The sequence below is a fragment of the Pleurodeles waltl genome, unplaced genomic scaffold, assembly GCF_031143425.1.
Source record: "Pleurodeles waltl isolate 20211129_DDA unplaced genomic scaffold, aPleWal1.hap1.20221129 scaffold_388, whole genome shotgun sequence".
NCBI classification, from domain to species: Eukaryota; Metazoa; Chordata; class Amphibia; order Caudata; family Salamandridae; genus Pleurodeles; species Pleurodeles waltl.
In genome coordinates, this window is record NW_027150095.1 from 24,873 (window position 1) to 48,512 (window position 23,640).

At 49.3% G+C, this 23,640-nt stretch overlaps 12 non-coding genes and 1 pseudogene across 12 annotated transcripts; all 13 read right to left on the reverse strand.

Moving 5' to 3' along the window:
• Nucleotides 1-731: 731 nt before the first annotated feature.
• Nucleotides 732-854, reverse strand: LOC138276443 (5S ribosomal RNA). Its single transcript, XR_011200612.1, has one exon. It is a non-coding gene; the product is annotated as a 5S ribosomal RNA (ribosomal RNA).
• A 1,690-nt stretch (nt 855-2,544) lies between these two features.
• Nucleotides 2,545-2,663, reverse strand: LOC138276415 (5S ribosomal RNA). Its single transcript, XR_011200584.1, has one exon. It is a non-coding gene; the product is annotated as a 5S ribosomal RNA (ribosomal RNA).
• Nucleotides 2,664-4,338: 1,675 nt separating this feature from the next.
• LOC138276444 (5S ribosomal RNA) lies at nt 4,339-4,461 on the reverse strand. Its single transcript, XR_011200613.1, has one exon. It is a non-coding gene; the product is annotated as a 5S ribosomal RNA (ribosomal RNA).
• A 1,690-nt stretch (nt 4,462-6,151) lies between these two features.
• On the reverse strand, nt 6,152-6,270 carry LOC138276416 (5S ribosomal RNA). The gene has a single exon (XR_011200585.1). It is a non-coding gene; the product is annotated as a 5S ribosomal RNA (ribosomal RNA).
• A 1,675-nt stretch (nt 6,271-7,945) lies between these two features.
• On the reverse strand, nt 7,946-8,068 carry LOC138276445 (5S ribosomal RNA). Its single transcript, XR_011200614.1, has one exon. It is a non-coding gene; the product is annotated as a 5S ribosomal RNA (ribosomal RNA).
• Nucleotides 8,069-9,743: 1,675 nt separating this feature from the next.
• Nucleotides 9,744-9,852, reverse strand: LOC138276413 (5S ribosomal RNA; annotated as a pseudogene).
• Nucleotides 9,853-11,542: 1,690 nt separating this feature from the next.
• On the reverse strand, nt 11,543-11,661 carry LOC138276417 (5S ribosomal RNA). The gene has a single exon (XR_011200586.1). It is a non-coding gene; the product is annotated as a 5S ribosomal RNA (ribosomal RNA).
• Nucleotides 11,662-13,336: 1,675 nt separating this feature from the next.
• LOC138276447 (5S ribosomal RNA) lies at nt 13,337-13,459 on the reverse strand. Its single transcript, XR_011200616.1, has one exon. It is a non-coding gene; the product is annotated as a 5S ribosomal RNA (ribosomal RNA).
• Nucleotides 13,460-15,149: 1,690 nt separating this feature from the next.
• On the reverse strand, nt 15,150-15,268 carry LOC138276418 (5S ribosomal RNA). The gene has a single exon (XR_011200587.1). It is a non-coding gene; the product is annotated as a 5S ribosomal RNA (ribosomal RNA).
• Nucleotides 15,269-16,943: 1,675 nt separating this feature from the next.
• Nucleotides 16,944-17,066, reverse strand: LOC138276449 (5S ribosomal RNA). The gene has a single exon (XR_011200617.1). It is a non-coding gene; the product is annotated as a 5S ribosomal RNA (ribosomal RNA).
• A 1,690-nt stretch (nt 17,067-18,756) lies between these two features.
• LOC138276419 (5S ribosomal RNA) lies at nt 18,757-18,875 on the reverse strand. The gene has a single exon (XR_011200588.1). It is a non-coding gene; the product is annotated as a 5S ribosomal RNA (ribosomal RNA).
• A 1,675-nt stretch (nt 18,876-20,550) lies between these two features.
• Nucleotides 20,551-20,673, reverse strand: LOC138276450 (5S ribosomal RNA). Its single transcript, XR_011200618.1, has one exon. It is a non-coding gene; the product is annotated as a 5S ribosomal RNA (ribosomal RNA).
• A 1,690-nt stretch (nt 20,674-22,363) lies between these two features.
• LOC138276420 (5S ribosomal RNA) lies at nt 22,364-22,482 on the reverse strand. Its single transcript, XR_011200589.1, has one exon. It is a non-coding gene; the product is annotated as a 5S ribosomal RNA (ribosomal RNA).
• Between the last annotated feature and the right edge of the window lie 1,158 nt (nt 22,483-23,640).

Here is a 23,640-nt window from a genome sequence, read left to right on the forward strand (position 1 = left end):
GAAATGCCGGAAAATGCTGCCGAATGCTTTTAAAACAGCTCAAATTGTACGCACCTTTCCTCTTTTTATTCCCTGTTTCTGGAATGCTCTGCTTTTGGACTCTATTACACTTGCGTCTGCAACTCACTTCATTCTTCCACACCTAATAGATCATCGTCCTTTTATCAGATTTCCCACACGCTGTGCTGATTTTTTGCATTTGGTTGCCAATTGTAGGCTCGAGCACTATTTCTTGGGGGCTAAGGATTATTCATGGTACAAGTCTTAAAGAAAATAAGTCGGGGGACTAACCAAGTTAGACACTATGCAAGTGACATCACGGCACATGACATCACGGCACATGACATCAGGCCGTGTGAAATCGCACCTGGAAAAACAGGAAGTGGCATCACAACCCATGACCTGCCAGGAAATGAGATGCCAAGAAGTGAGATCTGATCTGAAGACCTGACACATATGCTTACCGCAAGAAAGCAAAGCCTTAGCTAGGGGAGCCTTTGTCCGTCGTGGAGCAAATGCTGTCTTGACTTTGGGCCGAGTGTAAAGTGCATAATAATTGTAAGTTTTCCTTGGGAAAGTGTGTATTTTCGTGTTAATGCTGTTCTTTTTCCTTTCTTTTTTTAAGAGAGTAAAAAAAGAGTGTAGTAAATAAAAAGTGTAAAATGAAATTAGCGAGGAAGCTGTGTAATGGAGGTTAGACGTGCGCCACCTAGTGTGTGCGAGAGGCAAAATGCCTACAGCACCTGGTATTCCCAGGCGGTCTCCCATCCAAGTACTAACCAGGCCCGACCCTGCTTAGCTTCCGAGATCGGACGAGAGAGATCGGGCGCATTCAGGGTGGTATGGCCGTAGGCAGGAAAGGCTGCACTTTCAGCTCTCTTCTGCTCACCCGGCCCACCGGCCTGGAGCCGACTGCTCTTAATTGCAGCGGAACACCCTCCCACTGGGAACTCCCACACTGCCCCAGGCACAATGCCCCAACCCACACGGAACAACATTTTTTACTCCTCCATTTACCATGCTCGGCGCTACTCCCGCTTCTCTCGTCTTCACAGGCTGCAGCAGCCCCCACCAAACCTAGCACGACCAGCAGGCGGCGCCTGTCACACTCTCAAGTGCAATGGACAACCCTCACCTCACACAGCATGTGCTGCGCCTCCTTGGACCCCTCCTTAGGGCATGACACCGAGGAGTCACCAGGGGAGACGCTGCTTCTCAACAGCAGCCTTCATTCCCCCCTCCCAAGGACCAATAGTTGCTGCTATGCAGTTCTCTTTTCCTCATCCCACTGGGTGGCGACACCTCCATTCACTCTGGCCAGGAGAAATAGCTCTTCTACACTACCTTAACAACTCCAGAAAGAAACGGGAAGGCACGCCAATCACTTACCTCTTCTTGCACTTTTTTCACTTACTGGAGAGGCTCTGTCACTCAGACTCTGCCATCTGCAACACATTCGCCATGCCTTGCAGGCAGAGGGTGGCCAGTCTTTCCTTTCCTTTTGGCAAACCAGGGTCCCACTGAAAGTACGTAGGAGTTGTCGGAAAAATCGGATCTGTCATCATGGACTCCTTTCTGAAACAAGATGCAAAATAACGCCCCTTCTCACAATCCCAGTGAAAGTGAAAGGGTCAGAGGTGTGTTGTTTAATGCTTAGGACGCAACAGTGGATCACGTGCTCTCTGCTGGGATGTTTTCCTATGTTGAAGAGGGTTTATTCTGCACAGGCCCTGCTCACCCATTCTTTCTGTGGTCGATAAATGGATCGTTGAGTTAAGGACACCTCTTACAGCGCCAGGAAATGCCGGAAAATGCTGCCGAATGCTTTTAAAACAGCTCAAATTGTACGCACCTTTCCTCTTTTTATTCCCTGTTTCTGGAATGCTCTGCTTTTGGACTCTATTACACTTGCGTCTGCAACTCACTTCATTCTTCCACACCTAATAGATCATCGTCCTTTTATCAGATTTCCCACACGCTGTGCTGATTTTTTGCATTTGGTTGCCAATTGTAGGCTCGAGCACTATTTCTTGGGGGCTAAGGATTATTCATGGTACAAGTCTTAAAGAAAATAAGTCGGGGGACTAACCAAGTTAGACACTATGCAAGTGACATCACGGCACATGACATCACGGCACATGACATCACGGCACATGACATCAGGCCGTGTGAAATCGCACCTGGAAAAACAGGAAGTGGCATCACAACCCATGACCTGCCAGGAAATGAGATGCCAAGAAGTGAGATCTGATCTGAAGACCTGACACATATGCTTACCGCAAGAAAGCAAAGCCTTAGCTAGGGGAGCCTTTGTCCGTCGTGGAGCAAATGCTGTCTTGACTTTGGGCCGAGTGTAAAGTGCATAATAATTGTAAGTTTTCCTTGGGAAAGTGTGTATTTTCGTGTTAATGCTGTTCTTTTTCCTTTCTTTTTTTAAGAGAGTAAAAAAAGAGTGTAGTAAATAAAAAGTGTCAAATGAAATTAGCGAGGAAGCTGTGTAATGGAGGTTAGACGTGCGCCACCTAGTGTGCGCGAGAGGCAAAATGCCTACAGCACCTGGTATTCCCAGGCGGTCTCCCATCCAAGTACTAACCAGGCCCGACCCTGCTTAGCTTCCGAGATCGGACGAGATCGGGCGCATTCAGGGTGGTATGGCCGTAGGCAGGAAAGGCTGCACTTTCAGCTCTCTTCTGCTCACCCGGCCCACCGGCCTGGAGCCGACTGCTCTTAATTGCAGCGGAACACCCTCCCACTGGGAACTCCCACACTGCCCCAGGCACAATGCCCCAACCCACACGGAACAACATTTTTTACTCCTCCATTTACCATGCTCGCCGCTACTCCCGCTTCTCTCGTCTTCACAGGCTGCAGCAGCCCCCACCAAACCTAGCACGACCAGCAGGCGGCGCCTGTCACACTCTCAAGTGCAATGGACAACCCTCACCTCACACAGCATGTGCTGCGCCTCCTTGGACCCCTCCTTAGGGCATGACACCGAGGAGTCACCAGGGGAGACGCTGCTTCTCAACAGCAGCCTTCATTCCCCCCTCCCAAGGACCAATAGTTGCTGCTATGCAGTTCTCTTTTCCTCATCCCACTGGGTGGCGACACCTCCATTCACTCTGGCCAGGAGAAATAGCTCTTCTACACTACCTTAACAACTCCAGAAAGAAACGGGAAGGCACGCCAATCACTTACCTCTTCTTGCACTTTTTTCACTTACTGGAGAGGCTCTGTCACTCAGACTCTGCCATCTGCAACACATTCGCCATGCCTTGCAGGCAGAGGGTGGCCAGTCTTTCCTTTCCTTTCGGCAAACCAGGGTCCCACTGAAAGTACGTAGGAGTTGTCGGAAAAATCGGATCTGTCATCATGGACTCCTTTCTGAAACAAGATGCAAAATAACGCCCCTTCTCACAACCCCAGTGAAAGTGAAAGGGTCAGAGGTGTGTTGTTTAATGCTTAGGACGCAACAGTGGATCACGTGCTCTCTGCTGGGATGTTTTCCTATGTTGAAGAGGGTTTATTCTGCACAGGCCCTGCTCACCCATTCTTTCTGTGGTCGATAAATGGATCGTTGAGTTAATGACACCTCTTACAGCGCCAGGAAATGCCGGAAAATGCTGCCGAATGCTTTTAAAACAGCTCAAATTGTACGCACCTTTCCTCTTTTTATTCCCTGTTTCTGGAATGCTCTGCTTTTGGACTCTATTACACTTGCGTCTGCAACTCACTTCATTCTTCCACACCTAATAGATCATCGTCCTTTTATCAGATTTCCCACACGCTGTGCTGATTTTTTGCATTTGGTTGCCAATTGTAGGCTCGAGCACTATTTCTTGGGGGCTAAGGATTATTCATGGTACAAGTCTTAAAGAAAATAAGTCGGGGGACTAACCAAGTTAGACACTATGCAAGTGACATCACGGCACATGACATCACGGCACATGACATCAGGCCGTGTGAAATCGCACCTGGAAAAACAGGAAGTGGCATCACAACCCATGACCTGCCAGGAAATGAGATGCCAAGAAGTGAGATCTGATCTGAAGACCTGACACATATGCTTACCGCAAGAAAGCAAAGCCTTAGCTAGGGGAGCCTTTGTCCGTCGTGGAGCAAATGCTGTCTTGACTTTGGGCCGAGTGTAAAGTGCATAATAATTGTAAGTTTTCCTTGGGAAAGTGTGTATTTTCGTGTTAATGCTGTTCTTTTTCCTTTCTTTTTTTAAGAGAGTAAAAAAAGAGTGTAGTAAATAAAAAGTGTAAAATGAAATTAGCGAGGAAGCTGTGTAATGGAGGTTAGACGTGCGCCACCTAGTGTGTGCGAGAGGCAAAATGCCTACAGCACCTGGTATTCCCAGGCGGTCTCCCATCCAAGTACTAACCAGGCCCGACCCTGCTTAGCTTCCGAGATCGGACGAGAGAGATCGGGCGCATTCAGGGTGGTATGGCCGTAGGCAGGAAAGGCTGCACTTTCAGCTCTCTTCTGCTCACCCGGCCCACCGGCCTGGAGCCGACTGCTCTTAATTGCAGCGGAACACCCTCCCACTGGGAACTCCCACACTGCCCCAGGCACAATGCCCCAACCCACACGGAACAACATTTTTTACTCCTCCATTTACCATGCTCGGCGCTACTCCCGCTTCTCTCGTCTTCACAGGCTGCAGCAGCCCCCACCAAACCTAGCACGACCAGCAGGCGGCGCCTGTCACACTCTCAAGTGCAATGGACAACCCTCACCTCACACAGCATGTGCTGCGCCTCCTTGGACCCCTCCTTAGGGCATGACACCGAGGAGTCACCAGGGGAGACGCTGCTTCTCAACAGCAGCCTTCATTCCCCCCTCCCAAGGACCAATAGTTGCTGCTATGCAGTTCTCTTTTCCTCATCCCACTGGGTGGCGACACCTCCATTCACTCTGGCCAGGAGAAATAGCTCTTCTACACTACCTTAACAACTCCAGAAAGAAACGGGAAGGCACGCCAATCACTTACCTCTTCTTGCACTTTTTTCACTTACTGGAGAGGCTCTGTCACTCAGACTCTGCCATCTGCAACACATTCGCCATGCCTTGCAGGCAGAGGGTGGCCAGTCTTTCCTTTCCTTTTGGCAAACCAGGGTCCCACTGAAAGTACGTAGGAGTTGTCGGAAAAATCGGATCTGTCATCATGGACTCCTTTCTGAAACAAGATGCAAAATAACGCCCCTTCTCACAATCCCAGTGAAAGTGAAAGGGTCAGAGGTGTGTTGTTTAATGCTTAGGACGCAACAGTGGATCACGTGCTCTCTGCTGGGATGTTTTCCTATGTTGAAGAGGGTTTATTCTGCACAGGCCCTGCTCACCCATTCTTTCTGTGGTCGATAAATGGATCGTTGAGTTAAGGACACCTCTTACAGCGCCAGGAAATGCCGGAAAATGCTGCCGAATGCTTTTAAAACAGCTCAAATTGTACGCACCTTTCCTCTTTTTATTCCCTGTTTCTGGAATGCTCTGCTTTTGGACTCTATTACACTTGCGTCTGCAACTCACTTCATTCTTCCACACCTAATAGATCATCGTCCTTTTATCAGATTTCCCACACGCTGTGCTGATTTTTTGCATTTGGTTGCCAATTGTAGGCTCGAGCACTATTTCTTGGGGGCTAAGGATTATTCATGGTACAAGTCTTAAAGAAAATAAGTCGGGGGACTAACCAAGTTAGACACTATGCAAGTGACATCACGGCACATGACATCACGGCACATGACATCACGGCACATGACATCAGGCCGTGTGAAATCGCACCTGGAAAAACAGGAAGTGGCATCACAACCCATGACCTGCCAGGAAATGAGATGCCAAGAAGTGAGATCTGATCTGAAGACCTGACACATATGCTTACCGCAAGAAAGCAAAGCCTTAGCTAGGGGAGCCTTTGTCCGTCGTGGAGCAAATGCTGTCTTGACTTTGGGCCGAGTGTAAAGTGCATAATAATTGTAAGTTTTCCTTGGGAAAGTGTGTATTTTCGTGTTAATGCTGTTCTTTTTCCTTTCTTTTTTTAAGAGAGTAAAAAAAGAGTGTAGTAAATAAAAAGTGTAAAATGAAATTAGCGAGGAAGCTGTGTAATGGAGGTTAGACGTGCGCCACCTAGTGTGCGCGAGAGGCAAAATGCCTACAGCACCTGGTATTCCCAGGCGGTCTCCCATCCAAGTACTAACCAGGCCCGACCCTGCTTAGCTTCCGAGATCGGACGAGATCGGGCGCATTCAGGGTGGTATGGCCGTAGGCAGGAAAGGCTGCACTTTCAGCTCTCTTCTGCTCACCCGGCCCACCGGCCTGGAGCCGACTGCTCTTAATTGCAGCGGAACACCCTCCCACTGGGAACTCCCACACTGCCCCAGGCACAATGCCCCAACCCACACGGAACAACATTTTTTACTCCTCCATTTACCATGCTCGCCGCTACTCCCGCTTCTCTCGTCTTCACAGGCTGCAGCAGCCCCCACCAAACCTAGCACGACCAGCAGGCGGCGCCTGTCACACTCTCAAGTGCAATGGACAACCCTCACCTCACACAGCATGTGCTGCGCCTCCTTGGACCCCTCCTTAGGGCATGACACCGAGGAGTCACCAGGGGAGACGCTGCTTCTCAACAGCAGCCTTCATTCCCCCCTCCCAAGGACCAATAGTTGCTGCTATGCAGTTCTCTTTTCCTCATCCCACTGGGTGGCGACACCTCCATTCACTCTGGCCAGGAGAAATAGCTCTTCTACACTACCTTAACAACTCCAGAAAGAAACGGGAAGGCACGCCAATCACTTACCTCTTCTTGCACTTTTTTCACTTACTGGAGAGGCTCTGTCACTCAGACTCTGCCATCTGCAACACATTCGCCATGCCTTGCAGGCAGAGGGTGGCCAGTCTTTCCTTTCCTTTTGGCAAACCAGGGTCCCACTGAAAGTACGTAGGAGTTGTCGGAAAAATCGGATCTGTCATCATGGACTCCTTTCTGAAACAAGATGCAAAATAACGCCCCTTCTCACAACCCCAGTGAAAGTGAAAGGGTCAGAGGTGTGTTGTTTAATGCTTAGGACGCAACAGTGGATCACGTGCTCTCTGCTGGGATGTTTTCCTATGTTGAAGAGGGTTTATTCTGCACAGGCCCTGCTCACCCATTCTTTCTGTGGTCGATAAATGGATCGTTGAGTTAAGGACACCTCTTACAGCGCCAGGAAATGCCGGAAAATGCTGCCGAATGCTTTTAAAACAGCTCAAATTGTACGCACCTTTCCTCTTTTTATTCCCTGTTTCTGGAATGCTCTGCTTTTGGACTCTATTACACTTGCGTCTGCAACTCACTTCATTCTTCCACACCTAATAGATCATCGTCCTTTTATCAGATTTCCCACACGCTGTGCTGATTTTTTGCATTTGGTTGCCAATTGTAGGCTCGAGCACTATTTCTTGGGGGCTAAGGATTATTCATGGTACAAGTCTTAAAGAAAATAAGTCGGGGGACTAACCAAGTTAGACACTATGCAAGTGACATCACGGCACATGACATCACGGCACATGACATCAGGCCGTGTGAAATCGCACCTGGAAAAACAGGAAGTGGCATCACAACCCATGACCTGCCAGGAAATGAGATGCCAAGAAGTGAGATCTGATCTGAAGACCTGACACATATGCTTACCGCAAGAAAGCAAAGCCTTAGCTAGGGGAGCCTTTGTCCGTCGTGGAGCAAATGCTGTCTTGACTTTGGGCCGAGTGTAAAGTGCATAATAATTGTAAGTTTTCCTTGGGAAAGTGTGTATTTTCGTGTTAATGCTGTTCTTTTTCCTTTCTTTTTTTAAGAGAGTAAAAAAAGAGTGTAGTAAATAAAAAGTGTAAAATGAAATTAGCGAGGAAGCTGTGTAATGGAGGTTAGACGTGCGCCACCTAGTGTGTGCGAGAGGCAAAATGCCTACAGCACCTGGTATTCCCAGGCGGTCTCCCATCCAAGTACTAACCAGGCCCGACCCTGCTTAGCTTCCGAGATCGGACGAGAGAGATCGGGCGCATTCAGGGTGGTATGGCCGTAGGCAGGAAAGGCTGCACTTTCAGCTCTCTTCTGCTCACCCGGCCCACCGGCCTGGAGCCGACTGCTCTTAATTGCAGCGGAACACCCTCCCACTGGGAACTCCCACACTGCCCCAGGCACAATGCCCCAACCCACACGGAACAACATTTTTTACTCCTCCATTTACCATGCTCGCCGCTACTCCCGCTTCTCTCGTCTTCACAGGCTGCAGCAGCCCCCACCAAACCTAGCACGACCAGCAGGCGGCGCCTGTCACACTCTCAAGTGCAATGGACAACCCTCACCTCACACAGCATGTGCTGCGCCTCCTTGGACCCCTCCTTAGGGCATGACACCGAGGAGTCACCAGGGGAGACGCTGCTTCTCAACAGCAGCCTTCATTCCCCCCTCCCAAGGACCAATAGTTGCTGCTATGCAGTTCTCTTTTCCTCATCCCACTGGGTGGCGACACCTCCATTCACTCTGGCCAGGAGAAATAGCTCTTCTACACTACCTTAACAACTCCAGAAAGAAACGGGAAGGCACGCCAATCACTTACCTCTTCTTGCACTTTTTTCACTTACTGGAGAGGCTCTGTCACTCAGACTCTGCCATCTGCAACACATTCGCCATGCCTTGCAGGCAGAGGGTGGCCAGTCTTTCCTTTCCTTTTGGCAAACCAGGGTCCCACTGAAAGTACGTAGGAGTTGTCGGAAAAATCGGATCTGTCATCATGGACTCCTTTCTGAAACAAGATGCAAAATAACGCCCCTTCTCACAATCCCAGTGAAAGTGAAAGGGTCAGAGGTGTGTTGTTTAATGCTTAGGACGCAACAGTGGATCACGTGCTCTCTGCTGGGATGTTTTCCTATGTTGAAGAGGGTTTATTCTGCACAGGCCCTGCTCACCCATTCTTTCTGTGGTCGATAAATGGATCGTTGAGTTAAGGACACCTCTTACAGCGCCAGGAAATGCCGGAAAATGCTGCCGAATGCTTTTAAAACAGCTCAAATTGTACGCACCTTTCCTCTTTTTATTCCCTGTTTCTGGAATGCTCTGCTTTTGGACTCTATTACACTTGCGTCTGCAACTCACTTCATTCTTCCACACCTAATAGATCATCGTCCTTTTATCAGATTTCCCACACGCTGTGCTGATTTTTTGCATTTGGTTGCCAATTGTAGGCTCGAGCACTATTTCTTGGGGGCTAAGGATTATTCATGGTACAAGTCTTAAAGAAAATAAGTCGGGGGACTACCCAAGTTAGACACTATGCAAGTGACATCACGGCACATGACATCACGGCACATGACATCAGGCCGTGTGAAATCGCACCTGGAAAAACAGGAAGTGGCATCACAACACATGACCTGCCAGGAAATGAGATGCCAAGAAGTGAGATCTGATCTGAAGACCTGACACATATGCTTACCGCAAGAAAGCAAAGCCTTAGCTAGGGGAGCCTTTGTCCGTCGTGGAGCAAATGCTGTCTTGACTTTGGGCCGAGTGTAAAGTGCATAATAATTGTAAGTTTTCCTTGGGAAAGTGTGTATTTTCGTGTTAATGCTGTTCTTTTTCCTTTCTTTTTTTAAGAGAGTAAAAAAAGAGTGTAGTAAATAAAAAGTGTAAAATGAAATTAGCGAGGAAGCTGTGTAATGGAGGTTAGACGTGCGCCACCTAGTGTGTGCGAGAGGCAAAATGCCTACAGCACCTGGTATTCCCAGGCGGTCTCCCATCCAAGTACTAACCAGGCCCGACCCTGCTTAGCTTCCGAGATCGGGCGCATTCAGGGTGGTATGGCCATAGGCAGGAAAGGCTGCACTTTCAGCTCTCTTCTGCTCACCCGGCCCACCGGCCTGGAGCCGACTGCTCTTAATTGCAGCGGAACACCCTCCCACTGGGAACTCCCACACTGCCCCAGGCACAATGCCCCAACCCACACGGAACAACATTTTTTACTCCTCCATTTACCATGCTCGCCGCTACTCCCGCTTCTCTCGTCTTCACAGGCTGCAGCAGCCCCCACCAAACCTAGCACGACCAGCAGGCGGCGCCTGTCACACTCTCAAGTGCAATGGACAACCCTCACCTCACACAGCATGTGCTGCGCCTCCTTGGACCCCTCCTTAGGGCATGACACCGAGGAGTCACCAGGGGAGACGCTGCTTCTCAACAGCAGCCTTCATTCCCCCCTCCCAAGGACCAATAGTTGCTGCTATGCAGTTCTCTTTTCCTCATCCCACTGGGTGGCGACACCTCCATTCACTCTGGCCAGGAGAAATAGCTCTTCTACACTACCTTAACAACTCCAGAAAGAAACGGGAAGGCACGCCAATCACTTACCTCTTCTTGCACTTTTTTCACTTACTGGAGAGGCTCTGTCACTCAGACTCTGCCATCTGCAACACATTCGCCATGCCTTGCAGGCAGAGGGTGGCCAGTCTTTCCTTTCCTTTTGGCAAACCAGGGTCCCACTGAAAGTACGTAGGAGTTGTCGGAAAAATCGGATCTGTCATCATGGACTCCTTTCTGAAACAAGATGCAAAATAACGCCCCTTCTCACAATCCCAGTGAAAGTGAAAGGGTCAGAGGTGTGTTGTTTAATGCTTAGGACGCAACAGTGGATCACGTGCTCTCTGCTGGGATGTTTTCCTATGTTGAAGAGGGTTTATTCTGCACAGGCCCTGCTCACCCATTCTTTCTGTGGTCGATAAATGGATCGTTGAGTTAAGGACACCTCTTACAGCGCCAGGAAATGCCGGAAAATGCTGCCGAATGCTTTTAAAACAGCTCAAATTGTACGCACCTTTCCTCTTTTTATTCCCTGTTTCTGGAATGCTCTGCTTTTGGACTCTATTACACTTGCGTCTGCAACTCACTTCATTCTTCCACACCTAATAGATCATCGTCCTTTTATCAGATTTCCCACACGCTGTGCTGATTTTTTGCATTTGGTTGCCAATTGTAGGCTCGAGCACTATTTCTTGGGGGCTAAGGATTATTCATGGTACAAGTCTTAAAGAAAATAAGTCGGGGGACTAACCAAGTTAGACACTATGCAAGTGACATCACGGCACATGACATCACGGCACATGACATCACGGCACATGACATCAGGCCGTGTGAAATCGCACCTGGAAAAACAGGAAGTGGCATCACAACCCATGACCTGCCAGGAGATGAGATGCCAAGAAGTGAGATCTGATCTGAAGACCTGACACATATGCTTACCGCAAGAAAGCAAAGCCTTAGCTAGGGGAGCCTTTGTCCGTCGTGGAGCAAATGCTGTCTTGACTTTGGGCCGAGTGTAAAGTGCATAATAATTGTAAGTTTTCCTTGGGAAAGTGTGTATTTTCGTGTTAATGCTGTTCTTTTTCCTTTCTTTTTTTAAGAGAGTAAAAAAAGAGTGTAGTAAATAAAAAGTGTAAAATGAAATTAGCGAGGAAGCTGTGTAATGGAGGTTAGACGTGCGCCACCTAGTGTGCGCGAGAGGCAAAATGCCTACAGCACCTGGTATTCCCAGGCGGTCTCCCATCCAAGTACTAACCAGGCCCGACCCTGCTTAGCTTCCGAGATCGGACGAGATCGGGCGCATTCAGGGTGGTATGGCCGTAGGCAGGAAAGGCTGCACTTTCAGCTCTCTTCTGCTCACCCGGCCCACCGGCCTGGAGCCGACTGCTCTTAATTGCAGCGGAACACCCTCCCACTGGGAACTCCCACACTGCCCCAGGCACAATGCCCCAACCCACACGGAACAACATTTTTTACTCCTCCATTTACCATGCTCGCCGCTACTCCCGCTTCTCTCGTCTTCACAGGCTGCAGCAGCCCCCACCAAACCTAGCACGACCAGCAGGCGGCGCCTGTCACACTCTCAAGTGCAATGGACAACCCTCACCTCACACAGCATGTGCTGCGCCTCCTTGGACCCCTCCTTAGGGCATGACACCGAGGAGTCACCAGGGGAGACGCTGCTTCTCAACAGCAGCCTTCATTCCCCCCTCCCAAGGACCAATAGTTGCTGCTATGCAGTTCTCTTTTCCTCATCCCACTGGGTGGCGACACCTCCATTCACTCTGGCCAGGAGAAATAGCTCTTCTACACTACCTTAACAACTCCAGAAAGAAACGGGAAGGCACGCCAATCACTTACCTCTTCTTGCACTTTTTTCACTTACTGGAGAGGCTCTGTCACTCAGACTCTGCCATCTGCAACACATTCGCCATGCCTTGCAGGCAGAGGGTGGCCAGTCTTTCCTTTCCTTTCGGCAAACCAGGGTCCCACTGAAAGTACGTAGGAGTTGTCGGAAAAATCGGATCTGTCATCATGGACTCCTTTCTGAAACAAGATGCAAAATAACGCCCCTTCTCACAACCCCAGTGAAAGTGAAAGGGTCAGAGGTGTGTTGTTTAATGCTTAGGACGCAACAGTGGATCACGTGCTCTCTGCTGGGATGTTTTCCTATGTTGAAGAGGGTTTATTCTGCACAGGCCCTGCTCACCCATTCTTTCTGTGGTCGATAAATGGATCGTTGAGTTAATGACACCTCTTACAGCGCCAGGAAATGCCGGAAAATGCTGCCGAATGCTTTTAAAACAGCTCAAATTGTACGCACCTTTCCTCTTTTTATTCCCTGTTTCTGGAATGCTCTGCTTTTGGACTCTATTACACTTGCGTCTGCAACTCACTTCATTCTTCCACACCTAATAGATCATCGTCCTTTTATCAGATTTCCCACACGCTGTGCTGATTTTTTGCATTTGGTTGCCAATTGTAGGCTCGAGCACTATTTCTTGGGGGCTAAGGATTATTCATGGTACAAGTCTTAAAGAAAATAAGTCGGGGGACTAACCAAGTTAGACACTATGCAAGTGACATCACGGCACATGACATCACGGCACATGACATCAGGCCGTGTGAAATCGCACCTGGAAAAACAGGAAGTGGCATCACAACCCATGACCTGCCAGGAAATGAGATGCCAAGAAGTGAGATCTGATCTGAAGACCTGACACATATGCTTACCGCAAGAAAGCAAAGCCTTAGCTAGGGGAGCCTTTGTCCGTCGTGGAGCAAATGCTGTCTTGACTTTGGGCCGAGTGTAAAGTGCATAATAATTGTAAGTTTTCCTTGGGAAAGTGTGTATTTTCGTGTTAATGCTGTTCTTTTTCCTTTCTTTTTTTAAGAGAGTAAAAAAAGAGTGTAGTAAATAAAAAGTGTAAAATGAAATTAGCGAGGAAGCTGTGTAATGGAGGTTAGACGTGCGCCACCTAGTGTGTGCGAGAGGCAAAATGCCTACAGCACCTGGTATTCCCAGGCGGTCTCCCATCCAAGTACTAACCAGGCCCGACCCTGCTTAGCTTCCGAGATCGGACGAGAGAGATCGGGCGCATTCAGGGTGGTATGGCCGTAGGCAGGAAAGGCTGCACTTTCAGCTCTCTTCTGCTCACCCGGCCCACCGGCCTGGAGCCGACTGCTCTTAATTGCAGCGGAACACCCTCCCACTGGGAACTCCCACACTGCCCCAGGCACAATGCCCCAACCCACACGGAACAACATTTTTTACTCCTCCATTTACCATGCTCGGCGCTACTCCCGCTTCTCTCGTCTTCACAGGCTGCAGCAGCCCCCACCAAACCTAGCACGACCAGCAGGCGGCGCCTGTCACACTCTCAAGTGCAATGGACAACCCTCACCTCACACAGCATGTGCTGCGCCTCCTTGGACCCCTCCTTAGGGCATGACACCGAGGAGTCACCAGGGGAGACGCTGCTTCTCAACAGCAGCCTTCATTCCCCCCTCCCAAGGACCAATAGTTGCTGCTATGCAGTTCTCTTTTCCTCATCCCACTGGGTGGCGACACCTCCATTCACTCTGGCCAGGAGAAATAGCTCTTCTACACTACCTTAACAACTCCAGAAAGAAACGGGAAGGCACGCCAATCACTTACCTCTTCTTGCACTTTTTTCACTTACTGGAGAGGCTCTGTCACTCAGACTCTGCCATCTGCAACACATTCGCCATGCCTTGCAGGCAGAGGGTGGCCAGTCTTTCCTTTCCTTTTGGCAAACCAGGGTCCCACTGAAAGTACGTAGGAGTTGTCGGAAAAATCGGATCTGTCATCATGGACTCCTTTCTGAAACAAGATGCAAAATAACGCCCCTTCTCACAATCCCAGTGAAAGTGAAAGGGTCAGAGGTGTGTTGTTTAATGCTTAGGACGCAACAGTGGATCACGTGCTCTCTGCTGGGATGTTTTCCTATGTTGAAGAGGGTTTATTCTGCACAGGCCCTGCTCACCCATTCTTTCTGTGGTCGATAAATGGATCGTTGAGTTAAGGACACCTCTTACAGCGCCAGGAAATGCCGGAAAATGCTGCCGAATGCTTTTAAAACAGCTCAAATTGTACGCACCTTTCCTCTTTTTATTCCCTGTTTCTGGAATGCTCTGCTTTTGGACTCTATTACACTTGCGTCTGCAACTCACTTCATTCTTCCACACCTAATAGATCATCGTCCTTTTATCAGATTTCCCACACGCTGTGCTGATTTTTTGCATTTGGTTGCCAATTGTAGGCTCGAGCACTATTTCTTGGGGGCTAAGGATTATTCATGGTACAAGTCTTAAAGAAAATAAGTCGGGGGACTAACCAAGTTAGACACTATGCAAGTGACATCACGGCACATGACATCACGGCACATGACATCACGGCACATGACATCAGGCCGTGTGAAATCGCACCTGGAAAAACAGGAAGTGGCATCACAACCCATGACCTGCCAGGAAATGAGATGCCAAGAAGTGAGATCTGATCTGAAGACCTGACACATATGCTTACCGCAAGAAAGCAAAGCCTTAGCTAGGGGAGCCTTTGTCCGTCGTGGAGCAAATGCTGTCTTGACTTTGGGCCGAGTGTAAAGTGCATAATAATTGTAAGTTTTCCTTGGGAAAGTGTGTATTTTCGTGTTAATGCTGTTCTTTTTCCTTTCTTTTTTTAAGAGAGTAAAAAAAGAGTGTAGTAAATAAAAAGTGTAAAATGAAATTAGCGAGGAAGCTGTGTAATGGAGGTTAGACGTGCGCCACCTAGTGTGCGCGAGAGGCAAAATGCCTACAGCACCTGGTATTCCCAGGCGGTCTCCCATCCAAGTACTAACCAGGCCCGACCCTGCTTAGCTTCCGAGATCGGACGAGATCGGGCGCATTCAGGGTGGTATGGCCGTAGGCAGGAAAGGCTGCACTTTCAGCTCTCTTCTGCTCACCCGGCCCACCGGCCTGGAGCCGACTGCTCTTAATTGCAGCGGAACACCCTCCCACTGGGAACTCCCACACTGCCCCAGGCACAATGCCCCAACCCACACGGAACAACATTTTTTACTCCTCCATTTACCATGCTCGCCGCTACTCCCGCTTCTCTCGTCTTCACAGGCTGCAGCAGCCCCCACCAAACCTAGCACGACCAGCAGGCGGCGCCTGTCACACTCTCAAGTGCAATGGACAACCCTCACCTCACACAGCATGTGCTGCGCCTCCTTGGACCCCTCCTTAGGGCATGACACCGAGGAGTCACCAGGGGAGACGCTGCTTCTCAACAGCAGCCTTCATTCCCCCCTCCCAAGGACCAATAGTTGCTGCTATGCAGTTCTCTTTTCCTCATCCCACTGGGTGGCGACACCTCCATTCACTCTGGCCAGGAGAAATAGCTCTTCTACACTACCTTAACAACTCCAGAAAGAAACGGGAAGGCACGCCAATCACTTACCTCTTCTTGCACTTTTTTCACTTACTGGAGAGGCTCTGTCACTCAGACTCTGCCATCTGCAACACATTCGCCATGCCTTGCAGGCAGAGGGTGGCCAGTCTTTCCTTTCCTTTCGGCAAACCAGGGTCCCACTGAAAGTACGTAGGAGTTGTCGGAAAAATCGGATCTGTCATCATGGACTCCTTTCTGAAACAAGATGCAAAATAACGCCCCTTCTCACAACCCCAGTGAAAGTGAAAGGGTCAGAGGTGTGTTGTTTAATGCTTAGGACGCAACAGTGGATCACGTGCTCTCTGCTGGGATGTTTTCCTATGTTGAAGAGGGTTTATTCTGCACAGGCCCTGCTCACCCATTCTTTCTGTGGTCGATAAATGGATCGTTGAGTTAATGACACCTCTTACAGCGCCAGGAAATGCCGGAAAATGCTGCCGAATGCTTTTAAAACAGCTCAAATTGTACGCACCTTTCCTCTTTTTATTCCCTGTTTCTGGAATGCTCTGCTTTTGGACTCTATTACACTTGCGTCTGCAACTCACTTCATTCTTCCACACCTAATAGATCATCGTCCTTTTATCAGATTTCCCACACGCTGTGCTGATTTTTTGCATTTGGTTGCCAATTGTAGGCTCGAGCACTATTTCTTGGGGGCTAAGGATTATTCATGGTACAAGTCTTAAAGAAAATAAGTCGGGGGACTAACCAAGTTAGACACTATGCAAGTGACATCACGGCACATGACATCACGGCACATGACATCAGGCCGTGTGAAATCGCACCTGGAAAAACAGGAAGTGGCATCACAACCCATGACCTGCCAGGAAATGAGATGCCAAGAAGTGAGATCTGATCTGAAGACCTGACACATATGCTTACCGCAAGAAAGCAAAGCCTTAGCTAGGGGAGCCTTTGTCCGTCGTGGAGCAAATGCTGTCTTGACTTTGGGCCGAGTGTAAAGTGCATAATAATTGTAAGTTTTCCTTGGGAAAGTGTGTATTTTCGTGTTAATGCTGTTCTTTTTCCTTTCTTTTTTTAAGAGAGTAAAAAAAGAGTGTAGTAAATAAAAAGTGTAAAATGAAATTAGCGAGGAAGCTGTGTAATGGAGGTTAGACGTGCGCCACCTAGTGTGTGCGAGAGGCAAAATGCCTACAGCACCTGGTATTCCCAGGCGGTCTCCCATCCAAGTACTAACCAGGCCCGACCCTGCTTAGCTTCCGAGATCGGACGAGAGAGATCGGGCGCATTCAGGGTGGTATGGCCGTAGGCAGGAAAGGCTGCACTTTCAGCTCTCTTCTGCTCACCCGGCCCACCGGCCTGGAGCCGACTGCTCTTAATTGCAGCGGAACACCCTCCCACTGGGAACTCCCACACTGCCCCAGGCACAATGCCCCAACCCACACGGAACAACATTTTTTACTCCTCCATTTACCATGCTCGGCGCTACTCCCGCTTCTCTCGTCTTCACAGGCTGCAGCAGCCCCCACCAAACCTAGCACGACCAGCAGGCGGCGCCTGTCACACTCTCAAGTGCAATGGACAACCCTCACCTCACACAGCATGTGCTGCGCCTCCTTGGACCCCTCCTTAGGGCATGACACCGAGGAGTCACCAGGGGAGACGCTGCTTCTCAACAGCAGCCTTCATTCCCCCCTCCCAAGGACCAATAGTTGCTGCTATGCAGTTCTCTTTTCCTCATCCCACTGGGTGGCGACACCTCCATTCACTCTGGCCAGGAGAAATAGCTCTTCTACACTACCTTAACAACTCCAGAAAGAAACGGGAAGGCACGCCAATCACTTACCTCTTCTTGCACTTTTTTCACTTACTGGAGAGGCTCTGTCACTCAGACTCTGCCATCTGCAACACATTCGCCATGCCTTGCAGGCAGAGGGTGGCCAGTCTTTCCTTTCCTTTTGGCAAACCAGGGTCCCACTGAAAGTACGTAGGAGTTGTCGGAAAAATCGGATCTGTCATCATGGACTCCTTTCTGAAACAAGATGCAAAATAACGCCCCTTCTCACAATCCCAGTGAAAGTGAAAGGGTCAGAGGTGTGTTGTTTAATGCTTAGGACGCAACAGTGGATCACGTGCTCTCTGCTGGGATGTTTTCCTATGTTGAAGAGGGTTTATTCTGCACAGGCCCTGCTCACCCATTCTTTCTGTGGTCGATAAATGGATCGTTGAGTTAAGGACACCTCTTACAGCGCCAGGAAATGCCGGAAAATGCTGCCGAATGCTTTTAAAACAGCTCAAATTGTACGCACCTTTCCTCTTTTTATTCCCTGTTTCTGGAATGCTCTGCTTTTGGACTCTATTACACTTGCGTCTGCAACTCACTTCATTCTTCCACACCTAATAGATCATCGTCCTTTTATCAGATTTCCCACACGCTGTGCTGATTTTTTGCATTTGGTTGCCAATTGTAGGCTCGAGCACTATTTCTTGGGGGCTAAGGATTATTCATGGTACAAGTCTTAAAGAAAATAAGTCGGGGGACTAACCAAGTTAGACACTATGCAAGTGACATCACGGCACATGACATCACGGCACATGACATCACGGCACATGACATCAGGCCGTGTGAAATCGCACCTGGAAAAACAGGAAGTGGCATCACAACCCATGACCTGCCAGGAAATGAGATGCCAAGAAGTGAGATCTGATCTGAAGACCTGACACATATGCTTACCGCAAGAAAGCAAAGCCTTAGCTAGGGGAGCCTTTGTCCGTCGTGGAGCAAATGCTGTCTTGACTTTGGGCCGAGTGTAAAGTGCATAATAATTGTAAGTTTTCCTTGGGAAAGTGTGTATTTTCGTGTTAATGCTGTTCTTTTTCCTTTCTTTTTTTAAGAGAGTAAAAAAAGAGTGTAGTAAATAAAAAGTGTCAAATGAAATTAGCGAGGAAGCTGTGTAATGGAGGTTAGACGTGCGCCACCTAGTGTGCGCGAGAGGCAAAATGCCTACAGCACCTGGTATTCCCAGGCGGTCTCCCATCCAAGTACTAACCAGGCCCGACCCTGCTTAGCTTCCGAGATCGGACGAGATCGGGCGCATTCAGGGTGGTATGGCCGTAGGCAGGAAAGGCTGCACTTTCAGCTCTCTTCTGCTCACCCGGCCCACCGGCCTGGAGCCGACTGCTCTTAATTGCAGCGGAACACCCTCCCACTGGGAACTCCCACACTGCCCCAGGCACAATGCCCCAACCCACACGGAACAACATTTTTTACTCCTCCATTTACCATGCTCGCCGCTACTCCCGCTTCTCTCGTCTTCACAGGCTGCAGCAGCCCCCACCAAACCTAGCACGACCAGCAGGCGGCGCCTGTCACACTCTCAAGTGCAATGGACAACCCTCACCTCACACAGCATGTGCTGCGCCTCCTTGGACCCCTCCTTAGGGCATGACACCGAGGAGTCACCAGGGGAGACGCTGCTTCTCAACAGCAGCCTTCATTCCCCCCTCCCAAGGACCAATAGTTGCTGCTATGCAGTTCTCTTTTCCTCATCCCACTGGGTGGCGACACCTCCATTCACTCTGGCCAGGAGAAATAGCTCTTCTACACTACCTTAACAACTCCAGAAAGAAACGGGAAGGCACGCCAATCACTTACCTCTTCTTGCACTTTTTTCACTTACTGGAGAGGCTCTGTCACTCAGACTCTGCCATCTGCAACACATTCGCCATGCCTTGCAGGCAGAGGGTGGCCAGTCTTTCCTTTCCTTTCGGCAAACCAGGGTCCCACTGAAAGTACGTAGGAGTTGTCGGAAAAATCGGATCTGTCATCATGGACTCCTTTCTGAAACAAGATGCAAAATAACGCCCCTTCTCACAACCCCAGTGAAAGTGAAAGGGTCAGAGGTGTGTTGTTTAATGCTTAGGACGCAACAGTGGATCACGTGCTCTCTGCTGGGATGTTTTCCTATGTTGAAGAGGGTTTATTCTGCACAGGCCCTGCTCACCCATTCTTTCTGTGGTCGATAAATGGATCGTTGAGTTAATGACACCTCTTACAGCGCCAGGAAATGCCGGAAAATGCTGCCGAATGCTTTTAAAACAGCTCAAATTGTACGCACCTTTCCTCTTTTTATTCCCTGTTTCTGGAATGCTCTGCTTTTGGACTCTATTACACTTGCGTCTGCAACTCACTTCATTCTTCCACACCTAATAGATCATCGTCCTTTTATCAGATTTCCCACACGCTGTGCTGATTTTTTGCATTTGGTTGCCAATTGTAGGCTCGAGCACTATTTCTTGGGGGCTAAGGATTATTCATGGTACAAGTCTTAAAGAAAATAAGTCGGGGGACTAACCAAGTTAGACACTATGCAAGTGACATCACGGCACATGACATCACGGCACATGACATCAGGCCGTGTGAAATCGCACCTGGAAAAACAGGAAGTGGCATCACAACCCATGACCTGCCAGGAAATGAGATGCCAAGAAGTGAGATCTGATCTGAAGACCTGACACATATGCTTACCGCAAGAAAGCAAAGCCTTAGCTAGGGGAGCCTTTGTCCGTCGTGGAGCAAATGCTGTCTTGACTTTGGGCCGAGTGTAAAGTGCATAATAATTGTAAGTTTTCCTTGGGAAAGTGTGTATTTTCGTGTTAATGCTGTTCTTTTTCCTTTCTTTTTTTAAGAGAGTAAAAAAAGAGTGTAGTAAATAAAAAGTGTAAAATGAAATTAGCGAGGAAGCTGTGTAATGGAGGTTAGACGTGCGCCACCTAGTGTGTGCGAGAGGCAAAATGCCTACAGCACCTGGTATTCCCAGGCGGTCTCCCATCCAAGTACTAACCAGGCCCGACCCTGCTTAGCTTCCGAGATCGGACGAGAGAGATCGGGCGCATTCAGGGTGGTATGGCCGTAGGCAGGAAAGGCTGCACTTTCAGCTCTCTTCTGCTCACCCGGCCCACCGGCCTGGAGCCGACTGCTCTTAATTGCAGCGGAACACCCTCCCACTGGGAACTCCCACACTGCCCCAGGCACAATGCCCCAACCCACACGGAACAACATTTTTTACTCCTCCATTTACCATGCTCGGCGCTACTCCCGCTTCTCTCGTCTTCACAGGCTGCAGCAGCCCCCACCAAACCTAGCACGACCAGCAGGCGGCGCCTGTCACACTCTCAAGTGCAATGGACAACCCTCACCTCACACAGCATGTGCTGCGCCTCCTTGGACCCCTCCTTAGGGCATGACACCGAGGAGTCACCAGGGGAGACGCTGCTTCTCAACAGCAGCCTTCATTCCCCCCTCCCAAGGACCAATAGTTGCTGCTATGCAGTTCTCTTTTCCTCATCCCACTGGGTGGCGACACCTCCATTCACTCTGGCCAGGAGAAATAGCTCTTCTACACTACCTTAACAACTCCAGAAAGAAACGGGAAGGCACGCCAATCACTTACCTCTTCTTGCACTTTTTTCACTTACTGGAGAGGCTCTGTCACTCAGACTCTGCCATCTGCAACACATTCGCCATGCCTTGCAGGCAGAGGGTGGCCAGTCTTTCCTTTCCTTTTGGCAAACCAGGGTCCCACTGAAAGTACGTAGGAGTTGTCGGAAAAATCGGATCTGTCATCATGGACTCCTTTCTGAAACAAGATGCAAAATAACGCCCCTTCTCACAATCCCAGTGAAAGTGAAAGGGTCAGAGGTGTGTTGTTTAATGCTTAGGACGCAACAGTGGATCACGTGCTCTCTGCTGGGATGTTTTCCTATGTTGAAGAGGGTTTATTCTGCACAGGCCCTGCTCACCCATTCTTTCTGTGGTCGATAAATGGATCGTTGAGTTAAGGACACCTCTTACAGCGCCAGGAAATGCCGGAAAATGCTGCCGAATGCTTTTAAAACAGCTCAAATTGTACGCACCTTTCCTCTTTTTATTCCCTGTTTCTGGAATGCTCTGCTTTTGGACTCTATTACACTTGCGTCTGCAACTCACTTCATTCTTCCACACCTAATAGATCATGGTCCTTTTATCAGATTTCCCACACGCTGTGCTGATTTTTTGCATTTGGTTGCCAATTGTAGGCTCGAGCACTATTTCTTGGGGGCTAAGGATTATTCATGGTACAAGTCTTAAAGAAAATAAGTCGGGGGACTAACCAAGTTAGACACTATGCAAGTGACATCACGGCACATGACATCACGGCACATGACATCACGGCACATGACATCAGGCCGTGTGAAATCGCACCTGGAAAAACAGGAAGTGGCATCACAACCCATGACCTGCCAGGAAATGAGATGCCAAGAAGTGAGATCTGATCTGAAGACCTGACACATATGCTTACCGCAAGAAAGCAAAGCCTTAGCTAGGGGAGCCTTTGTCCGTCGTGGAGCAAATGCTGTCTTGACTTTGGGCCGAGTGTAAAGTGCATAATAATTGTAAGTTTTCCTTGGGAAAGTGTGTATTTTCGTGTTAATGCTGTTCTTTTTCCTTTCTTTTTTTAAGAGAGTAAAAAAAGAGTGTAGTAAATAAAAAGTGTCAAATGAAATTAGCGAGGAAGCTGTGTAATGGAGGTTAGACGTGCGCCACCTAGTGTGCGCGAGAGGCAAAATGCCTACAGCACCTGGTATTCCCAGGCGGTCTCCCATCCAAGTACTAACCAGGCCCGACCCTGCTTAGCTTCCGAGATCGGACGAGATCGGGCGCATTCAGGGTGGTATGGCCGTAGGCAGGAAAGGCTGCACTTTCAGCTCTCTTCTGCTCACCCGGCCCACCGGCCTGGAGCCGACTGCTCTTAATTGCAGCGGAACACCCTCCCACTGGGAACTCCCACACTGCCCCAGGCACAATGCCCCAACCCACACGGAACAACATTTTTTACTCCTCCATTTACCATGCTCGGCGCTACTCCCGCTTCTCTCGTCTTCACAGGCTGCAGCAGCCCCCACCAAACCTAGCACGACCAGCAGGCGGCGCCTGTCACACTCTCAAGTGCAATGGACAACCCTCACCTCACACAGCATGTGCTGCGCCTCCTTGGACCCCTCCTTAGGGCATGACACCGAGGAGTCACCAGGGGAGACGCTGCTTCTCAACAGCAGCCTTCATTCCCCCCTCCCAAGGACCAATAGTTGCTGCTATGCAGTTCTCTTTTCCTCATCCCACTGGGTGGCGACACCTCCATTCACTCTGGCCAGGAGAAATAGCTCTTCTACACTACCTTAACAACTCCAGAAAGAAACGGGAAGGCACGCCAATCACTTACCTCTTCTTGCACTTTTTTCACTTACTGGAGAGGCTCTGTCACTCAGACTCTGCCATCTGCAACACATTCGCCATGCCTTGCAGGCAGAGGGTGGCCAGTCTTTCCTTTCCTTTTGGCAAACCAGGGTCCCACTGAAAGTACGTAGGAGTTGTCGGAAAAATCGGATCTGTCATCATGGACTCCTTTCTGAAACAAGATGCAAAATAACGCCCCTTCTCACAATCCCAGTGAAAGTGAAAGGGTCAGAGGTGTGTTGTTTAATGCTTAGGACGCAACAGTGGATCACGTGCTCTCTGCTGGGATGTTTTCCTATGTTGAAGAGGGTTTATTCTGCACAGGCCCTGCTCACCCATTCTTTCTGTGGTCGATAAATGGATCGTTGAGTTAAGGACACCTCTTACAGCGCCAGGAAATGCCGGAAAATGCTGCCGAATGCTTTTAAAACAGCTCAAATTGTACGCACCTTTCCTCTTTTTATTCCCTGTTTCTGGAATGCTCTGCTTTTGGACTCTATTACACTTGCGTCTGCAACTCACTTCATTCTTCCACACCTAATAGATCATCGTCCTTTTATCAGATTTCCCACACGCTGTGCTGATTTTTTGCATTTGGTTGCCAATTGT